This window comes from Bidens hawaiensis, unplaced genomic scaffold (genome assembly GCF_021521415.1).
Source record: "Bidens hawaiensis isolate Kalapana, Puna unplaced genomic scaffold, B.hawaiensis_p1.1 tig00007577_1, whole genome shotgun sequence".
NCBI lineage: Eukaryota > Viridiplantae > Streptophyta > Magnoliopsida > Asterales > Asteraceae > Bidens > Bidens hawaiensis.
Window position 1 is genome coordinate 424790 of NW_027491528.1, and position 23248 is coordinate 448037.

Sequence of the window (23248 nt, forward strand, 5' to 3'; positions counted from 1 at the left end):
ACCCGCATCATACCCAAAGACCAAGCAGGAAACTCGGGCATTTCTGCAAGTGACAAGGACTTCCGCGGAAAGAATCCCCATGGAAAACCTTACAAAACCCTTTTCAAAACCCTTTGCTCAAGTCCAAAAGTTCACCTCACTTTATTAAACACTCATGAGAAGAACATTGGACTGGGGGGACTTGAAGAGGTAGGTCCCAGCAGAGCCCAGTTGGACCCGCAAGACTCACCTTAAACAGGGAAGTCTGCGCAGAGACCAACTGGATCCGCAGAACCAACCATGCTCAGAGACGTGACGTCCTTACGCGCAGTACGCAAGCTGGTCCCGCAGGAAATGCCTCCCAATGGTGAAGGACTCCGCCTGTCCCCGCAGCCTCGGATACAAGCCATTAGGAAAGGCCACCCGCGCAGCATGGCTACACGCACAAGGCACTTAGCTCTCGACCATTCAGTGTCACCTGAAGGAATGAGCCAAGCCGGGAGCAATCCCGCACAGAGGCGGGAGGGGGAATACTCCCGCCCAAATAAGCCAGTCTGTATACTGAAGGATCTTTTACTGTACCTGACGAGGTATGGGCGAAAGATCTGATCAGAGATACGACAGCTCACTGATACAGTATGGCGAGCAGCATGCTCCTGTACTGTATCACTATTAGCCGCTGCCTACTCACCAACTACTGTCATACCACGTGCGTAGCCGGCAGTTGGTGGAAAGGGAATAGTACACAGCAGGCCTGGTCACTATCAACCACTGCCTACCCACCAACTACCAGCAGGGCACGTGCGTAGGCTACTGTTGATGAACAGGAACACTGTAGCAGCCGGCCATACCTCCTTGGAAACCTACCTTCGGCTATAAATACCCCAAATGGTATGATCATCTAAACACATTAACACATTATTATTACATTACATTATCTTATATCATCAGAATATACCTGATATCTGCTCTAGCAATCTCTTAATATACATTTATATTTAAAGAGCAATCTAGTCTGATTCTCACGCCGGAGGGTGGTCACAAGGAGGAACCCCCCCCCCCTTCTCAGTGACGAGCTCACGGTGTCTGTTTTGCAGGTTATCAGAAGAACCATCTTCCAAGGGTCTAACCCCTCGTGGGAAACAACTATCCAACCCCCAGGTTACCAGTAATCTGTCCGGGGTCCGGTTAGTGTTTCTTCAACTAGTATAGAGTAACACCAATTTGACCAACTTATAGGTTGTAATTTGAAAATGGGATTTGTCGACAATAGCAACGTACTATATCTAATTTTCAACTAATTTCTTTGATTGCCTTGGATCGAGTAGGAATATTTTATTCAATTAACTCCAATGCGTTACATTTAACATTGGTATAGTGGTGTATGTTTAATAAAATAAAATAAAATAAAATAGTGTATGTTTAATAAAATAAAATATTCCACACAAGCACCAATGATTTGATTAGATCATTTTCCTTAAGTTCAATCAGTTTCTTGCCTATTTCCACAAAGCACCCATTGCAGGAAGGAAGGAACACTTCGGAATTGGAAGGACCGACCCAATTTTGTCCCACAATACCCGTAATTTGGTAATATAGTAGGTTGAAACCGATGACCCTTCATGTCAAGTTGCAGTGGGCGATTGTTTTAACTTGTAGACCATTGGTGCACTCTCTTTTAAATCTTTCCAGATTTCTTGGGTCGTGGTAGCATACTTCACGCTATTTTATCCCGTTTTCCATGGAATGTATTTTGGTGATGTAGGCTCTAGCTTCTTTATGAACCCATTGATGAATTCAGTTTTGTTTTGACGAAGAGGAAACTCAACATCTCTTGAGACCAATCAATGTAATTGAAATCGGTTACAGGGCCATTATGGGGTAATCGAAAGCATGGATCTTAAAACGGAAAATTAAGGTCCTTTTGTTAACATCGTCATGTTACTTATTAAATAAGTTTCATAACAAAATAAACGAAATAAAATTGTATGAATTTTAGCATTAAATAAGAAAATCCGAGTATATATTTTTAAGAACTTATGTGTATATCATCTTCATGTATCCCAATGAATAAATAAAGGTACAATCCATGAGACACCCCCAATATTCAAATACATGGCACGTGTAATATACTAAAGTAAAATTCAATCTTCAAAACAATTTTATTTATCCGTTAGCTTTTATTTTCGCTATTGTAGGTGGGGTCTCAAACCCATCTATTGATCAAGTGCACGCTTCTGCCGGCTAAATAGCCAAGTATGGTTTTAGAATTTTGAAATCCAACAAAAAATCAGATAGCCTACATTAGAAATCTGATTATCTTTAAAGTGCTCAAAGATTATAAGTACTGGTTTGCCTTCTCTAACATGCAAGTTGAGTGGACCCAAGTTGACATTTGGTACCCTACTCCCCAAGAGAGAACATGTTAAAAGTCGATACCCGAATATCAAGTAGGCATAAACTGGTATTTAATACTAGTTTATACCTACACTAGCATCTTTATAAATAGTGACCCCATGAAACATGAAGACTTGAGCGTAACCAGTGTTTTGGATTAAATATTCCAACCCGAACTTACATTGTTCAAACAAAATTCTTTGAGCCATTGTTTTGTATCCGCAAATAATCTTTTATTCATTTGTAAAACCTTTTATAGTGATATAAACTCGAAATTTTGTACTTGTGTTTTTTGCAAGTTGATTTCTCATTCTGCACATGAAACACATCTTGTTATAATTACTTGCCATATTTGTTAATGTTCGCATTTTGAGACTAACAAGTGGAAATAGAGATCGTTAGCGGCTTGGTCAATCAATGGAATGTGGATTCAACAACACGAGCATTTATAACTGATTAGCACTAACTATGTTACAATGGGTCATCACCAACAACTTGGGGCGATTAGTGAGTGCTAGGTTACTACTGATAGACCAATAATCAGTTGTAACTTAAAACTGATACTAAGTTACAATTAAAAGAGTTTCCACTAATAGAAGTTACTTATTTTCTACCGCCAACTAACGTACTCTTTCACGAAAAGTTGGGTCGTTTTAATGAAAATATTGTGATGCTTCTCCACCGCTTAGTACTCCCCGACTTAGGCCGATGACTCGCAACTCCCCAGCCGACCAAGTTGGCAGCGAGCCATCCTCGAGTACTCCCCAACTAAGGTCGAGGGCTCGCCTAACGACTTCTGTAACCATGATAAAAATAAGGTGGGCTTGAATGATTGGTTGAAACTTTGAGTTAGGACCGTGTGTTACTACTCAGTTAGCTGTTTCATTAAATCATTTCTCTCTTTAATCAGACTTTCAGCCCATGACTGGCTAGCCCACAACACTGTGAGGCCCAATTAAATAATTTAGGAGCTATCACGATGTAAATTGGTTTGGACTTTCAAATAATATAAATAAATAAATGTTACATTGGTCCATTAGTCAAGTGGAAATTAGTATCTACAGAATGCAGTATAGAACTTATCAATATGTTCAATAAACCAATAAGTTTATTAAAAACTTGAATATCTTTAGGAAAATATTCATTTCTTATACAATTAATAGTTACGTACATAGATATCTAATATAAAAAGTATTTGAATTTAAGAATTACTTAAGACAATGAGTTCATATTCCTACATTAGGAATAATAATAATAATAATAATAATAATAATAATAATAATAATAATAATAATAATAATAATAATAATAATAATAATAATAATAATAATAATAATAATAATCCTATTTTTAATGGTACCAAGCAAGGGGCTTGTAGCCCAACGTCAACGTGTTGACTGAAAGGTGGAAGATGAGGCCGGTTATAAATTTCATTAGGTTATGGATGTGTGAGTTTTGCCATTGAAATAAAATCCTACGTTCAATTCGCAAAGCTATAATGTGTATTATTTGGAATATATTTTTTTTAAGTAGTATAAGCAATAAAATTTAAACTAAAGAAATCTAACATGAAACATGCGTAACTATCAGTTATGATTATTATTACGAACCTGAATAATGTTTTCTGTTTTCTATTAAATTCCATATGTAGTTAGTGACCACTATACTTAAGTTGAATTAATTTCGTGACTTGTAGCATGCAATTCTTGACTCTGATGTGATGTGTATTATATTATTTGATAAAAGGTGAAACTTTATTTTGGAAATTTGAGCACACTTAACTTTTGATAAAAATTGGTCTTGGTTTGACCAACTCCATCACTCAAGGATCGATATTTAACAAAGAAAATCTTTACCAACATCTTTTGTGATTCTTGCTCATCATATGAATCACTGATCACTTTTGTTTACAATGGAGGAGAAAAACTTGGCATCATGATATTGCAAATGAGATGCCGGCCAATTGAATCTTTTTATTGGTGTTCGCAAGCTTAATAATAATAATATATTAGAGCTTACCCTGGTGGCCTGGTCTTTTTCGGTGTAAGTACGTATTTCTATATATTATGATGATAACAAGCTCTTATTTAGACCAACTAGACAAAGGAAAACCATACACAAAGAGCCCAAAGTTCGAATGATCATAAACTGAGCGAGGAGTGGAGTTTCTATAATCAGTATACGTAAAGCTCTCGACGAACCATTGTCAGACACTCAAACCCGAATTACTACAATAATTTAGGACTTCAATTTTGCCAATCTTTCGTACTTCCCTTTGTTAGTTAGAATTAATTATAGTCATTTGTAATTTCAAAAGCCTGCCGAATATATAAAATTTCTATAAAAAGTCACATCTTGTAATTGTAATAGTTTTGGCAATCAATTTTTAATCAAATTTCTCAGGTGTACATATTTCTTTATTATTATTTAGTGTTAATACTCTGTGTCATTTTGTTTAATTGCTAGTTAGTTTTCTGTATACCCATGACCTAATTGTCAAGTGGTGCGGTGTCCACCCTTTCAAATTATATGTGGTTGGTTCAAATCCTTACAAATGTAAGGTTAGAGGGGATTTTTGTAGAAATAAATTTGTTGTTAAAAAATAGGTTAGTTTTCTGTATATATAATCAATTAATTATCAAATAATTACTTGTCTTGAAGAAATTACTTATCTTTACCAACCAATATACGGTGGTCCAAACCATCATGCACCATTGAACATGTTCCTCTTATATTTTATGTCCCTTTACACTTGATAACTTTTCATTAAATTAAAGATTTCACACTTAGATTGTACAGCTCTGGAGGGATAGACAACAAGAGAGGACAAGAGATGGGAAAAAGGAAAGAAAGATTAAAACAAAAACTACCTTAACTTACATCAACGTAAAATCCAAGTTACTTAGACAAGCGAAGAAGCTAACGGTGTTGTAGAGTCTTGCAAGGCCAAGAAAAGGTCTTACAAGGTCAAGAAAAAAAAAACCAAGTTAAAAAGAAGACGAGTTTAATAGCTCAGGTAAGGATAGCACCATCACGTCTAACACTTCTCCAATACCATCATGGTGGCAACACCTCCGTCACCAGAAGCCACGGTGAGGGTGCTTAAAAGACCGCGGGTTCCGTCTTTTGCAGGTTGATGGAAAAATGGAACACCTTTTCCTACATATATACATTATAAAAGCAAAATTAATGAATCAAGAGTTAGTTAGTTTGTAAGATATAAAACTCATTTAATAGAAGTTAAAAAGGAGTATCAAATACAACACTGAAAACAACAGCACATATATGATAATGAGATTAAGCTAGAAAGAAACAGTTAAATAAAATAGAACAGTGCTAAAGTTAGGGTGTGAGTAAGGTCATATGATTGTGGACAAAAATAAAAATTTTTTAGGAAGAATTGTGTACCTGGTTGTAAGTGTGGGAGTATTTTCATCATGAAAATTGAATGTAAAGAAATAGGTTTGGGTGGCTTATATTTATAGGTGCTTGGGTAAACCCACCTGACATGTCCAAAAGGTTTAGAAGAGATCAAGAGAATTTTATGGCCCCCTCCTTTCTAATATACATCCAAACATACCACAAAATAAAAATTGAAAACTGTCATGTGAATATCACGTAAACATCAGGGTTATCATTAACTTTCGTCATAAAAACATGTAATAGTTTAACTTAGAACTATCCCTTTGTATTGGTTTCACGGAAATTTGGAGCTGATGCGGAAGTGTTGGCGCCCCCACATCCTCCACTACACTTGATACAACACATTAAGATATCATTGGACCAAATGCCTTTTAGTAGCTCTCTTTTACTTAACAAGATGAAAATAGAGCTTGAGCCCGTTTGATGAGACAACTCGTTAATGATTACTAGTTTTACAAAATTTAATATTAATATTAATTTTGGATTGTCTTTAATCAGATCACGTAACATATTATATATATATATATATATATATATATATATATATATATATATATATATATATATATATATATATATTAATCAAAGTTAAAGTTAAACATTTAAATTTAGGTTTAACTTAAACGAGCGAGCTAAAAGGCAAGCTTATCTTGACTTTGAGCTCGGCACAGTTACATATTGGTTAGCTCCGCTCGACTCGTTAGCAAACAAGTCAAGAATGAATCATGGGCTCTTTGAACAACTCTAATCCCCCCCCCCCCACCCCCACCACCACTTTATTTTCTTAAATGCTACATGACAACATAGCCCTTGATATTCTTTCAATTATAAATTGTAGTTCTATCAACGGGATTTCTAATCTAGTGGTATCATATAAGAGTAAAGTTCGAATTCCATATAAATAAACAATTGTATGGACTCAAGTAGAATAAGTGAGTGCACGAGTAAACCATCGGAAAAAGACATGTATTTCCAGTTTGTATTAAACGTTAATATTAAAAGATTCATTTCACTTATTATTATTATTATAATTTTTTATATAATAAATAAAGTTTATAAAGTGTGAGACTGATGACAGGCAGCCCATTACCACTACAAATTAATGACCCACTATCACCGCAATCTGTATGCCATTAAACATCATCATCTAAAACCCACTACAAACTTACAAACAAATGCTAATTATTTTATCCCAATTATAAAAAAGAAAAAAAGAAAAAGAAAAGAACGCACATATAACTAAACATAAAGAATAACATTTGGCACTAAAAACAATCTTAAAATAGAAAAAAAATGAATTTCATCTAAACAAAAACTAAGAAATTCTAAATCTATTTGGAATAGGTTGATCATGATTCATGACCATCAATTTACAACAACAATCATACCCACTAAAATTTCACACATAATAAAATTATTGGTAAGATATGAAAAAAGTAGGATGTAAGTAGACAATATCTCTATTCCAATAATTAGAGATGTTAACTCTAGTAAGATCTTCAACTTTAAAAAAGATTTGCAAACAAAACACTAAAAAAACTGCATATTTAGAAAGCTTTTAATAATAGAAGATATTGTTTAAGTGTAAAAATGGTAATGGATACATCATAAAACAACATTGTTGGTATATAGTAAGAAGCAAATTCCACATAATACGTACCATCCCTTAGACTACTCACTATGGGGCTCCGTTGGGTGATGTGGTGGGCGTCGTTGGGCGTGGAACACCATAGGAGGGCTCCGTTGGACCAGGGGCTTGGAAGATTTGGCCATTGCAATGGCTGGCGCGGTTAAGGAAATTTGGTTGGGCCCCTCACTTTCCTCTCTCAACCTCACACACACACACATATATGTATGGGCACCAATGGGCATTAAACCACAGCGGGACATTATTGGTTGGGGCTACGAAGCCCCCGGTGGTTACTTGGCGCTGACGTGGCACTGGGAAGGAGCTTCGAAGCCCCTCACCATAGAGGATAGCCTTAGAGGTCTTTAACCCCAATAGTATGTCTCTACAAACTTTTATCATGGCCCATGTCCTCAAAGAGGTGAAACTTTAGCAACTTATGCCTAATTTGCTCATTATAAGTGAGTCTAAGTTGGTCTTTATTTCTCCTTCCCTCCACAATGAGGGTCTCCATTACTTTAACTGGCTCCGTCTACCGTCTTCTCTTCACATGTCCAAACCATCTCAATCTCCTCTCTTGAGTTACAACACTTGCTTCTAGGTGAAGTTTGCTCAAAAACACAAGAGCAAGGTGATGTGGTGTGTCGTTAAAGTTGTTATGATGGAATTTTAGTTTTTGCATAAGGTCGTGTTTATAAATTTATAAAAGTGATTTCTACTAAGACTAAACACACACAAAATAGACAAGTATACATATCATATATATAGAATAGTATTGGTAAGAACCAAGTATCGATCCGTGGACACAAATATTTCTAATAATAAATCTTCATTTTAATTTAATCAGAGAAGATAATCATTTTGAGGTGAATTTTAAACTTTTTCGAAAACTATATATATATATATATATATGTTTAAGTTCAAGAGAGAAATGATATTAGTGCGATAAATGCGAGAAATGAATATGAGTCACTAGTTTTATTTTAGGTTTTAAATATTTAAAAATAAATAAAAAAGATGTAAATGCAACAATAAATGTACTCTCTCTCTTTCTCCAATTAATACAACTAATATAACCATAATAAATTCTACTCTAATTAATATATATAACTAATTTAACTATAATAATTAAAAAGATAAAAACACTACTTTAGTTTTATTTTTTATTTACACATTCTTCATTTTATTCAACATAAATACAATTTATATATATAATACTATTTCTTTATATTAAAAAAATAATTTCCACTCAATTTATTAGCATATATCAACGTGTTTTTAACACTAAATATAAAAAATTATATATATATATATATTAATTGGTATGCCTATAAAAATTTTTGTCATAAATAATAATTTAAAAAATTTCATACAAATGTGTCCATAAAATGTAAACATTAAATATACAACCTACAAAAAGTTATATAACCTATACTTGTTTTGAGCAATAAAAACATACAACATACAAAAAGAATACAATTTACATATGTAATTCGATATCAACAATTATATAAACTACACAAAGATACACATAACCTACACATGCGTAGGTTATATGTTTTTCATATGTAGGTTATATGTTTTCTTATTTTTAGAACAAGTGTAAGTTATATGTTTTTGTGTAGGTTGTATATTTTTTATTGACATTTAATGCAAACATGTGTAAGATAGTTTTTTGTATTATTCATCACAATGTAACTACGTGTTGACGGATATTGATATGTTGAGTTTGAAGAAATTGGTTTTGAATAAAAAGAAATTAATGTATGAATAAATTGTATTTGTGTAAGATAAAATTTTCTTGTGTAGGTTATATGTTTTCTTGTGCGTTTGTATTTTATTGATGATGAATTTGGTGTCACTACGTGAAAATTGACCTTCGGCCACACGAAAAAAGTGTGGTTGTAGGCCTTTAGACACACACATTTTGTTCAGGTCATATGTGGCCAAAGATCGCGACACCGTGTGTATGATATGGCCACACATAGTTTTTAGTGGCCTTATGTGGTAATAAGTGTGGCTAAAGAGTACAGGAATTAGTTGTTGGCCATCAAGAAGCCTCTCCAATAAGTGTGGCTAAACGGAAGAAAATGACCACATGACTATTTCCTATGAGTGACCATTGCACGTATATAGCCACATGAATTATTATTTCAGCCACATGAATTTTACAATAATGTGGCCAATAGGGTTGTGTTAAGCTTGCATTGTGACCTATACCGTGTGGATATAGCAAAGAAATGGCCACTTAAATTTAATAATAGAGTGGCTAATTATAGGATATAGACGCTGGATATTATATTAAACGTGGCTAAATATGTTTACTTGCCACTCAAACACTCCTTTGTAGATTATAGTGTGGCTATTGTCTTACCGTTTGTCACACATAATGCTTTTCGTAATTGAAAGTGTGGCTATTGTCTAACTTTTCGTCACACATAGTGAGGTACTGAGTGGCTAATAATATCATATAGACACTTGAGGTTATTGTCAGTGTGGCTAAAAATGTGAACTTGCTAGTCAAAAACTCTTTTGTAGTTTGTGGTGTGGCCATTGTCTTACCGTTTGTCATGCATAATGCTATTCGTAATTTAAAGTGTGGCTATTGTCAAACTTTTCGTCACACATAGTGAGGTACTGTGTGGCTAATCGTATCATATAGACACTGGATGTTACTGTCAATGTGGCTAAAAATTTGAAGTTGCCACTAAAACACTCTTTTGTAGTTTGTGGTGTGGCCATTGTCTTACCATTTGTCACACATAATGCTATTTGTAATTTAAAGTGTGGCTATTCTCAAACTTTTCGTCACACGTAGTGATGTATTGTGTGGCCAAACATATCATATAGACACTGGAGGTTATTGTCAATGTGGCTAAAAATATGAAGTTGCCACTCAAACACTCTTTTGTAGTTTGTGGTGTGGCCATTGTCTTACCGTTTGTCACGCATAATGCTATTCGTAATTTAAAGTGTGGCTATTCTCAAACTTTTCGTCACACATAGTGATGTATTGTGTGGCCAAGCATAACATATAGACACTAGAGGTTATTGTCAATGTGGCTAAAAATGTGAAGTTGCCACTCAAACACTCTTTTGTAGTTTGTGGTGTGGCATTGTCTTACCATTTGTCAAGCATAATGCTATTCGTAATTTAAAGTGTGGCTATTCTCAAACTTTTCGTCACACATAGTGATGTATTGTGTGGCCAAACATAACATATAGACACTGGAGGTTATTGTCAATGTGGCTAAAAATGTGAAGTTGCCACTCAAACACTCTTTTGTAGTTTGTGGTGTGGCCATTGTCTTACCGTTTGTCACACATAATGTATTCGTAATTTAAAGTGTGGCTATCCTCAAACTTTTCGTCACACATAGTGATTTTTGTAATTTCAGGTGTGGCTATTGTCACACCTATTTAATGTGTTCTATGTGGCCAAATTGTGTGTAATTAGGTAATATAATTATTTTTATTTTTTGTGCAGTAATATAAAACAGCTATGACAAAACAAAATTAGAAACAATTATATTAAAAATAATATTCACTTAACCAAATGTATATGCAAAATACCTTACAAAATACAAAAATAACGACTACCAATATACTAGCTAAGGCGTCGGTTTTTTGGCACTGCTCCTTGTCTTCTGTTTGGTCACCCTATCTATCGTTGTGTACTTTGCCTTCTTGCCAGCTCTGTCTGGTTCTTTTGAGGATGGGATTAGTAGTAGCTGGAACAACAGAATATGAAAAACAAATATGTATAATTAATGGCATATTTTGTAATTGAATAGAACAAAATAGTAGGCATGCAAACGAACCGAACGTTCGTTTAACTGTTCGTGAACCTTTCGGCAGGAAGTTCGTTTATGTTCGTTTATCTTTGTTCAATTACATTAGTCTAGATTTTAAACAAACGAACATAAACGAACACAAGTGTTCATTTTTTAAACTAAATGAAAATGAACATAGATATTTGTTCGGTTAAGTTAAAAGGGAACAAACCTCCTGGTCACATAAGATTAGGTTTTCTGGCCAAGCAACAAAAGTACCACGTGTGTCGCCAGCAGTCACAATTTCATCTGCCTCACAAGGATTAATTTCATGTTCCTCTATGACTTCTAAGATACTAACTTTATAGCAACCCTCCGGGATTGATTTCCATGCAACTGTTGTGGAACCGGTGACCAAAGAACTGTACCACGTGCCACCTTGTTACGCATGTCATGCACACACAAACAACACTCATACACCTATAAACAAGCATGTGAAATTAACAATGTTGAAGTCAATATATAAGTACATAACCATGTTGGTGGGAAATTAACAATGTTTCGCGCAGTACATACCTTTATTTCGGGATGCGGGGAAGCTTCATCCGTAGATACAACAACTTTTCTTTTACGGCTTCTCCGTTTTACCTAAAAACCATTCAATGAATCAGCTTATGGATGGAAATCAATCAACAATTAAAGTGAATACTGAAATTGCCAAATACTTACTGATGGTTTTTTCGAGCCGTTACTATCCGGAGTGTGGTGTAGTTGTGTTGATGTTTCGTCAACATTGTTCTCTACATGCTTCATTTGTAATATAAAAGAAATTGGAATTGTTAGACTTATTAGGTTATAAAATATAAAAACTGAAATTGCCAAATACTTACTGATGTCGCACTATGGGGATCGAGCACCGGTTGGTCAACAACTTTTTCCACGGACTTGGCCTGCAATTCGGTAATAGAAAATGAGCACACTCACATTGGAAACGAATTATAAAAAGTACTTAAATTGTCAAATACTTACTGATGTCGCGATATGGGGAGTGAGTACCGTTTCGACAACTATTTTATCCATAGACTTGGCCTACAATTAACTGATGCAAAATCAGCACACTCACATAGAAAGTTAATTGTTAAAAAAAAATCAATCAAACTGTCAAATGCTTACCTGAGTAGCGGATTCTTGTTGCACATCCTCACCTAAGTTTAAGATGTTTCCCACAGAACTGGCCTACAAATCAATTTATTAGGTTATGGAAAATGAAAAATCACAGGGAAAGTTGTAATAAACAAAGAAACTGTGAGATACTAACTGGGGCTGGCATTTAATTTTGCGCAACAGCACTAGTACTTTGGTTAGAACCAACCTGATTGGGAACATGATTTACCTACGAATTGTGACAAAAACAGTGCCAATTATGTATGTCGAATGCATTAATTTATATGTAGCATACGTCACTTACTTGACTTGCCGACACTTGCGGCAACAATCATTCGAGATGTCTGAACCTGGCCTCAAATGTGACACCTGGCATTTTCAGGTTAACTCCGTTAACTAAACCCGGTTAAATCCTGTTGACTGTGTCAGTAAACCCGGTTAGTTCTGTTAACTAAGTTAATGAACTCTTATACATGTAGTGTCATGTATGCATACATTGAGTTAGTCGTGTCATTGGTGACCTAAGTGAGGGTGACTAGTTATTGATAAGTAGAATAATAAACTTGTCACACATGCTATATGTTATAATAAATTTGTCACACATGATATGTTACATGTATTATATATGATAGATATAATTGTGTTACATGTTTATTATGTTACATGATTAGTTGTTGTATAATTAAAATAATACAACATATGATTTATTGCATGACAATTAGGTAAAGAAACTATTAAACTTTAGGTTAAAAGATTACTTAGAAAATACTTTTTAAAATTGTAACATGTCACAAATCAAATAAAATAAAGTTTAATAAGATTGATGATGACTTAATGAGAGTGTAAATGAATGTGTAATGAGGATTAAATAAAAATGATGATTAAAACTTTTCTTTTCTCTCCTTGGCCGTCCAATTCACACACACATACACACATTTTATTTTCTCAAAACCTCTCTCAAAAATCATAAACAATTTGGTGAATTTGAAAGAAAGAATATTGGATTTTTGAATCAAGCAATGGGTAAGTATAGTTTAGTACATATTCTTGTGTATATTTTGATTTTTGATTCATAAAAACCTAGTATCCAAATAATCGAATTTGTGAAAAAGAACTAAGAATAATCAAGGTTGATTTTTAACTAAATATTATTTTATAAATCAGTAAAATAATGAGATACATGAAATTTGATTGTATAAAAATGTTCCTTGATGATTTAAGATCATAAGGATGTAAAAATCATAATTTTTGTGATTTGTGGTTTGAATCTGCTTGTTGACAGATTCTGTGTCTCAGATTGTATGTTGAATAACTTGATGATACGTTTGTGTTTCTGATTGATTTTTATTTCTATGATTAAGTACTTTGAATCTAGTTTTTAAAATTCAAGAATCGTAATTATTGGACTTGGTTTGTCTAGTTTCTATTAATTTACAAAATCGGGGTGCAATCCTGATTGAATGATACATTTTCTGAGCTGTGTTATAAATTGCATAACTTGATATTAAAAATAGATATGGGTATGATTCCACTTCTGGAATGTTATAAATTGAAGTAGGAACCTAATACAATTGGTCTTGTATCAATTGGACAACTATGGAATGTTTGACCAATATTTGTGTACTGCTGTTTTAAAATAGAGACTGAAATTAGGTTATTGTAGAGTATGAATATTCTGTATGTTTTGGTGAATTGGAAAATTATATGAAAAATATATGTTATACCTAATACTTGTCATAATATGTGTGAATTATTTGGTAATTTAATAACAAGTTTTGGTTGGTTGGAAAAATCAGCTTTGATGATTGAAAACTTGTTAAGGATGAGTAACATATTGGTTAGTAAAAATAATTGTGGTTTGTAATAGAATGATTGTGATAAATTGGATTTTGACTTTATGGGTCAACTTAGAACTATTTGACTAAGTGGTTAGTTTTACTTGTGAAGTGATGAATGTGGTAGAAGTTAGACTTAGTCATAAGATTGTATGAAAAGTGGCTAAGTGCACATCACTTGATTATTGTTAAATTGTGACTAGGAACATCATGTAATCATTCAAAGTCTATAATATTGGTCAAAAGTCATCAACGAGCCGTCGGTCAACATTTTGGTCAAAGGTCAACATTTTAGTCAATGGTCAACATTTTGGTCAACGGTCAACAAAACTCAATTTTTAGTCTTCGGTCATCGACACTTGGACTTTTTAGTCAACGGTCAACAACGTGGACCTTTTGGTCAAAAGTCAAACGATAAGTCAAACTTTGGTCAAAGTCAACGAAGAGTCAAACTTTGGTCAAAGTCAACAAAAAGTCAAACTTTGGTCAAACTTCAAATAAACAAGGGAATTGTTTGGATACTAAGGGTTCTAGGAATCGCTTAGTAGATACTTATAGTGTTTGTATGATTTAGGCACTAGAACAACTTTGACTTAAGCAGTTGACTTTCAATTTGAACAGCATTCGAGGTTAGTTTCACTACCCCACTTTTTGCTTACTCCTATGGGGGGGGGGGGGAAGCATGCAACATACAAACTTTTTGGATAATTATAGACTTTTTAATACCTCATGGGTACATAGTGCACTTAAACTGAAGTCTCTCATGCACATTGGACTGTTAACAATTGTACATTGGCTAAGTAATGAAAGGTAGTACTACTGGGTTTAACGAACCCCCTCGGGGCTCTCGGTTGAGGGAGTCGCCGGGCGTTTCATTTACTAGGAACGCAATATGCACTCATCTTATATTAGACTCCGTGGGTGGCGAACAAACTAACAAGTCAGCCTCGGTCACAATGGAACTCACACTAATGTAACATGATTGCTAGCGTAATTAACTAGCGGTATTACTAATGCATACATTATCCATGCTTTACTACTTACACTGTCTACTTACTAAATGGTTTGCTTGAAAAACTTGTTTTCAAACTCAAACCTGTGAACTCACCAACCGTTGTGTTGACCCGTTTTAGCATGTCTTTCTCAGGTGTTTAAGGTGCATGTGCAAAGTTGAATGATTATAGGATGCATGGATCCCACTAAGCATCGGTTTATGCTGGGAGTCTTTAATGTAATGTTATGTCTGGGCGTCTTGACACACACTCTGGGTTTTTAAGTGTTTTCATAAATTATACGATTCCGCAAATGTAACAACTTACTGTGAATGTACTTACCTCATTTATGATGAGCAATAATATTTAAATGTTTTCCATTATAAATTGGTTGTTCGTTATGACACATGGATAGATCCCGGTATGTCACGGGCCTCACGGTAAAACCCCGTTAGTCGAAAATTGAGGGTGTGACATCAAATGCTAATTGTTCCTTCTCACGGCTTGCTAGCATAACATTCATGGATTCAAGTAGAGTCGCCAACCTGTTCACCACTTCATCTATCTGCACCGCCTCATACTCAAGTTGGGCAATCCGTTGCTTAAACGAGCCTTTTACCCGACTCACACCCCAATATTTACCTGTTGTCAATCCGTACCCAATCCCTTTTAAAAACCCACCTTTCTCTTTGCCAAGCACTAAGGTGACGACATCAATGCACGGTTCAAGTGTCAGGGCTCCGGAGGCGATCTGCTCCTCATGCTGAACCTGCAAGAAAACAAATGTCAAACTGCTGATTCATTACAAGCATAAAACGTCAGATTTCTTGAACTACTGTAAGTAAATAAACACTTTGTAAACGATTAGGTTAAAATGTGTTATATATTTGTTCAAAACTAGTCTATTACACTTGTAACATGCTTATGTACAAAAACAAATATAAATATACTAATACGCTAGTAACACACTTATGTATCCACATCAAGTTTTGAGACAAGTTAGACAGACTCAAGTTTGTTTGACACCAATATAAGGCAATGAATTGACTTTAACATGATTTAAAAAGTTTAATACTAAAACATAATAATTTGGTTGTCACGCCTTCGACAACAGCATTCTTGTATGCACCATCTTTGTCCTCCCTTGTTCATCCACATTAATGCACGACCGGGGATCTCATCCGGTTCAATTTCCTTCTTTTTGACCTTGTAAAATATTCAAGAGAAAGCAGCTGACGGTCATGCATTAGACACATAACCAACAAATCATTGAACTAGAGAGAAAAGCAGCTGACGGTGATTACCAGTTTCTCTCGAAGGCAGGTATAACCCCCTCGTCCCATGTGATGATAAAAAACATTCTTTGCTCGAGCTCCCTTTGATGAAGCCGATTTTTTCTTCAACCACACATTATAATCATTTCATTATATTAAAAAAAACATAAACCATATATACTCGATCAATCTACGTTTGCAGAGTAGAGGATGTATAGCTGAAACTGCTCTGATTGTGTGTACTCAACGAAGCGATCCCAGTCTTCTTGCCTAATCTTCGTCCTGTGTCCCTTGGGTATCGCCTTCAGCTTTAGAGGTTTACCGATGTTCAGCATAATGTATTTGGCATACATTTTTCTTCGAAAATCCCGAAGAAGGTGTCCGAGCCGATTCATCACAGAAGGCCTGTGACACGCCTCAATCAAAAATATTTCTGCATAATATAATACAGTAAAGGTAATTACTTCTCAAAATATAAAATGCACAAATAAAAATTAAGAATAACCGTTATTTGTTCCCATAGTTTATCTCTAAGCTCCTTTGTGACCTCCCTCCAACTTAAATGTCTCAAGCCAACTATTTCCCTTACAATATCCCCTAAAAAACTTGCAAACTTTGATCTGTTTTGGCCAGTGAACCTACCCAGATTATCAAACTCTACTACCAGTCTGACACCTCCAGAGTTTTCATAATCGGTACGTAGCTTAGGTAATCTCGTCAACCCCCTTGTAGGTTTTTTTGTAGTAGCAAAATTGTTGATGGGTTTGATAGCCATCGTCGCTATAGCATCCTCTGATTGACCGTCGTCGTCGTTGGCTTCCTCGCTGAAGTAGCCTTCAGTGTCGTCTGATTGAGCGTCGTCGACGTTGTTGGCTTCCTCATCGGAGTATAAAACATGTTCTTCTTCGATTGTTTCATCTATAAGCTCCATCTTCGATTGTTCTTCTTCAATTGTGTCGTCTGATTAATTTATGGAGTGGAAAAGTTTTTAATAATTTGGAGTGTAATTTGATTTTTGGAGTGTTAAATGTAATTTGGAGTTTTTGAATATTTTGAGCCAATATTTTGGAGGTTTTTGAGTTTTGCCTCCCTTTTAATTAAGAACCAATAGATTATTGGCAAAGAACCTCTGGCTGAAAATAGGCACTCTGATAGAAGATAGTTTTTAATATAAATTAAAGGGGATAAGCGTGTTACCAGCGTACTAGGATATTTATATATGTTTTTGTACATTAGCGTGTTACAAGCGTAATAGACTCGTTTGAACAAATATATCATATTTTAATAAGCGTATCACAAGCGTTTTTAACAATAGATTAAGAACAAATAGATTATTGGCATAGTTTTTAATATAAATTAAAGGGGATAAGCGTGTTACTAGCGTATTAGGATATTTATCTATGTTTTTGTACATTAGCATGTTACAAGCGTAATAGTGTTTTTTAACAAAGTGTTTTTTGTTTTATTTTTAAATTTAACCAGGTGTTGTTTACGATTTAATAAGCGTATCACAAGCGTTTTTAAAAAAGTGTTTTTTGTTTTTAAGATTTGTTTTAAGATACTCCATAATTAACATTTTTACGATTTGTTTTAAGAGAGCACATTTCTATGTGTTGCAGAATACGCCTGAAATAGCGCCATATATCGAGTAAGTATTACTAACATATACACTCAAAATTATATATATATATATATATATATATATATATATATATATATATATATATATATATATATATATATATATATATATATGGTGCAGTTACTGTACTCTAATGCCTTAACGTACGGTAGATACACGAGACGCTCAAAGGCAAAAAACAAAGGAAAAAACCTAAAACGCACAGAAAACTTAAACGCTCAGCAAACGCACCCATATATATATATATATATTAGTTCAGAATATACCATACGTTAAGGCATTAGCGTATAGTAACTGCACCCATATATGTATATATATATATTAATTCACAATATATTATACTCCTACTTTCAGACAACACAAGACCTCTTTGAAAAACCAAATGCCTGGTAAACGACAAGCATTGCTGGAGAAGGAGCATACTTTAAAGTTTGGTGACTGGTTACACGACAAGGTAGATCAATTTATTAAGTCTTCTATGATTTTCAAAAATCTTTTATAGAGAGAGCTAATCCTTGTAATGAAATTCAGGTTGAAAGAGAGCTAGCGGGCTCCCCAGGTTCTATATCGGAAACCGTAAAGTGGATTGCACACGGAGCACTTCGCAACGTTTACAAATACGACTCATGCGACATCAACGGTTTTGAATTTCGTACGAAATCTCATGATGGTAGAGTTTACCAGAAAAGTGGGGTTGGTGTAGAGGCGGATGACATGCACATCAAAAAAGACGTGGTAACCTATGGACAAAACTTTTATTTTGGGGTTTTGCAAGAGATATGGGTCCTAGATTATCATACTAAAAGAATTCCGGTCTTCATGTGCCAATGGGTTGATCGTAAACATGTCAAACATGATATTCTTGGTTACACGTCGGTCGACCTAAACAAATTTGGCCACAAGGATGATCCGTTCATATTGGCCTCGCAAGCACGCCATGTGTTTAATGTTCAAGATCAGCTGGATAGAAAAAAAGCATGTTGTCCTCATGACTCCACCCAAGAATTATAGGCATTCGTATGACGAGGTCCATGAGGAATTTAATACGGTAACTTTCCCTCATGAGGGTAATACATTGCCACTTGTACAACCAAATCAACGGCTTCGTAATGAGTCCCCGGATGATTACTGGAGGCCCAGAAAAAAGCCTTCAACTATTCGTAATGGAGATTGACACCGATGTCGGGGTTGTCGACCCAGCAACTGTGTACGTTCGGCTAGTTAGATGTAAATATATGTTTAAATTTAGTTGTAATACACGATATCACCATTCTTTACTTTGTACTTATTAATTCAAACTAAAGAAATATTGGTTGTTTTTAATACTGTTACTACTTATATAGGCCGGTTTGTTGAATTCATTTCATCTTCTGGCTGTTTTGGTCAATTGGTGTCAAGTTTAAACATACATCATGTTACATCGATAAAAGTCACAATTGACTTGTAGTGTATCATAGTAAGATCAATAAAGTCATTACACTCATAACTGACTCGTGCTATATCAAAGTTACATTAATACAAAGAAAGCCCAAAAATGCATCATGTTGTCTAGGGTGTTCATGGTTCGGTTGGAAAACGCGAAACCGCCCAAACCGGCCATCGGTGTCAGTCATCATTTCTCGTATGATGGTTTTGTTTCTTGCACAACCTCTATTTGGTTATGTTTCAACATACTTTTTAAAAGCTGGTTTCCTGCAAAACATTATCAACTCATTTTATAAAAAAAAGACTATTATGCCCTTCTTTTCACTAACCTCCATACCAAAATTGTACCCTCCATACTCAGATCTTTGACCAAAGCATCTATGGGTCTTAGACTTTGAAGAAGCCTTTGAACAAATAAAATTCAGTTTTGAAAAACCCCTTCCAAACTCAATGCCATCACCAGTAACCTAATTTAAGATTTGGTGATGGCATTGAGTTTTGGAAGGGATTTTATCAAAATTTAAGATCTTTGGGAAGTTTAAGATCTGTGAAAACCTTAGATTTTTTCTGCTTGGCCAAGTTTGGAATTCACATAACATATATATATTAAAGCCTAATAAATTTCAGCCACCAGTTTTATTGCAGTCATTAAAGTCTCTGTTGTTTTATAGTTGGTTGTTGAGTGTATAACTGCATACTACCTGTCAAAATGGTTTCCACACGCTTTGGAAACGCTCACAAGCTACTATATCTTGGAAATATATATCACGCTAGTAGTACGCTTTAAATAAACTATATCTTACTAGATTGGCTACATATCAACTTAACTACATTAAATTACTATCTCAACTACCAAAAATTAAATTTTAGGTCTATTTTGTGTTTCAATCACACTAACATATATTTTAAAGTTAATTAAAAAAAACCACATCCAATACGCTTTACTTACGCTTAAACCAAAATATAATAATAACATGCAGTTACTATACGCTAATGCTTAACGTACATTAAAAACAAAGGCAAAAAACCTTAAACGCTCAGAAAACGTAAACGCAACATATGTCATTTGAAAGGACAACATAGCAGCCTGATTAAATATACACTAAAGTCTTAAGATATTATGAGTTCATTTCAATATTAATAAATAAATAAAGGTATATTTTATAAATTACTTTGTAATTAAACTTTGGTTTTATTTCGGTTCAAATACCTTTTAGTTAAATGTATTATGTTAAATCAAAGTAATAAAGTTTATTCTACTAATTTCATTAATTAAGTATAATTAAAATAATATAGAGATAATTAAAATTAAACCGGTTAATTTTAATTTTATTACGTAGAAGTCATTCCCTAATTTAAATTTTATTAAAGGCAAACGCTCAAAAAACGGTCTTCGTGAAAAAAGTGAAATATTGATCGATTAACCATCCAAAACTGTTTTTTTCGGAGAACAAATGATTGATTGGATATGTATATATTGACGATTCCGAGATGTTTGGATGTGATTTCATGGATCGATTCGTGAAAAAATGGATTTGTGTACGTTAATGTACGTTAAGGATTAGTGTATTGGATCTTTTCACAACAGTTAATAATAACATTCACATAACATATTAATACCAAAATATAATAACATTTACATTAATATAGAAAACCAAATTACATAAAACTAACTCCTAGCATCCGATTCCATATCGGAATCTACATCGATATCCATCGAATTTGAGGCTTCTGGAGTCCTGCCATCATATTCCGTATCCGAATCTACATCCGGATTCTATTCTAGAGTAGGAGAGGGCATGATCCTCTCGTACATGACATCTGAGGTGTCCGTGGAGTCCTTAAGCCTTTGGAGGCGAAGGTTCACCTGACTACGGAATGCCCTATAAACGGACACAACCTTGAAGTCCTCCAAGTCGTTCAATTCAATGTACGCCACCTCGATTCCCGACACTACCATATCAATGCTGAAATAATCAGCAGTCGATACCCAAGCCACCTAACCATTCGGTTAAGTTGTTGGTACGTGAAGGTGTGAGGGTGGACTTAGTCCACAAACCTTACCCTTTGATTCTTCCGGACGGCGCCAGAAGAAAAGTGGAAACGAATGGTGAAAAATGTGGGGTCGTAGTAGATGGGGGCATGAGTACCGGGTTTACGTACGCACCATGAAGAAGCCATTGTCGGAAATAAATCGGAAGTAGATTGTGATTGTGATTGTGATTGTGGATTGTGATTGTGATTGTGATTGTGATTGTGGATTGTGACTGGTATTTAAACACCATCGGAACCCGACGGTACATCTCCCTGACAATTTGAAATTTGCGGCAAAAGAAACTGTAAAGGCAATGATGACGTCGCCACTCGTCAAATCAACGTGTGGCCATTAATTACGTTTGGACACGCTTAAAAATATTTTAGTGTGACCATTTATCACTTATAGCCACACATAATAAGTGTATCTGTGACAATAAAAAACTTAGAAAAAATAAAACTAACATACTCTTTGGTCACATAACCTCGTATAAGTGGCCATTAATTACATTTGGACACACTTAAAAATATTTAAGTGTGACAATTTCTCACTTATAGCCATACATAATAAGTGTATCTGTGACAATAAAAAACTTAGAAAAAATAAAACTAAGATACTCTTTGGTCACACAACCTCGTATAAGTGGCCATTAATTACATTTGGACACACTTAAAAATATTTAAGTGTGACAATTTCTCACTTATAGCCACACATAATAAGTGTATCCGTGACAATAAAAAACTTATAAAAAGCAAAACTAAGATACTCTTTTGTCACACAACCTCATATAAGTGGCCATTAATTACATTTAGACACACTTAAAAATATTTAAGTGTGACAATTTATCACTTATAGTCACACATAATAAGTGTATTCGTGACAATAAAAAACTTAGGAAAAATAAAAGTAAACAACTCTTTGGTCACACAACCTCGTATAAGTGGCCATATATTTTAAGCGTTTTAGCCACATTACTAATAAATACAATGGTTGTTCGTCATATTTCGCCACTTTATTAAAAATGTGGCTAGAAAATGTGACATTAGGTCACACAACATAATATAAGTGGCTATATCTTTTACCTTTTAGACACATATCTTATCAATACAGTAGCCGTTTGTCACATTTGGCCACACTATTAAAACATATGGCTAGTTATATGTCACAGTTTGTGGCTAATGCATGTGTTTTTGGTCACACGTTGTAAGGCCCCGTTACCGGTAGCCCTACTTTGGTGTTAGATTTACTCATAAACATAGTTCTAAATATCAGAGTCAATTAAAACTTTCGCGGAATAAGGTAAAACATCAAAAGTCGTTACAAACACTCATAATTTGTATTTAAAACATAACTTAAAACATATATTTTAGTTCAACATTAACAAGTAAGACTTCATATGCCAGCTTCTTTATTCATCCGCCATGTGTCTCCCTTCAAGCCAGCTGCCTCATCCTACTCACCTGCGTGCATACTAAAAGTTAGCTACACTGAGTGAGTTCTAGTTAATCACATAATTTACTTTTCATACACACATACGTGCCCGAAGGTACGCATTACATACATAACCTGTACTTCGTTCGTCCATACTCATGCTTTCATTCTTTCTTACTTTCTTTCTTTAACATACTCAATACACACGTAACTAACTTTACATTATAAAGAGCATTTCGCCCTACATACCT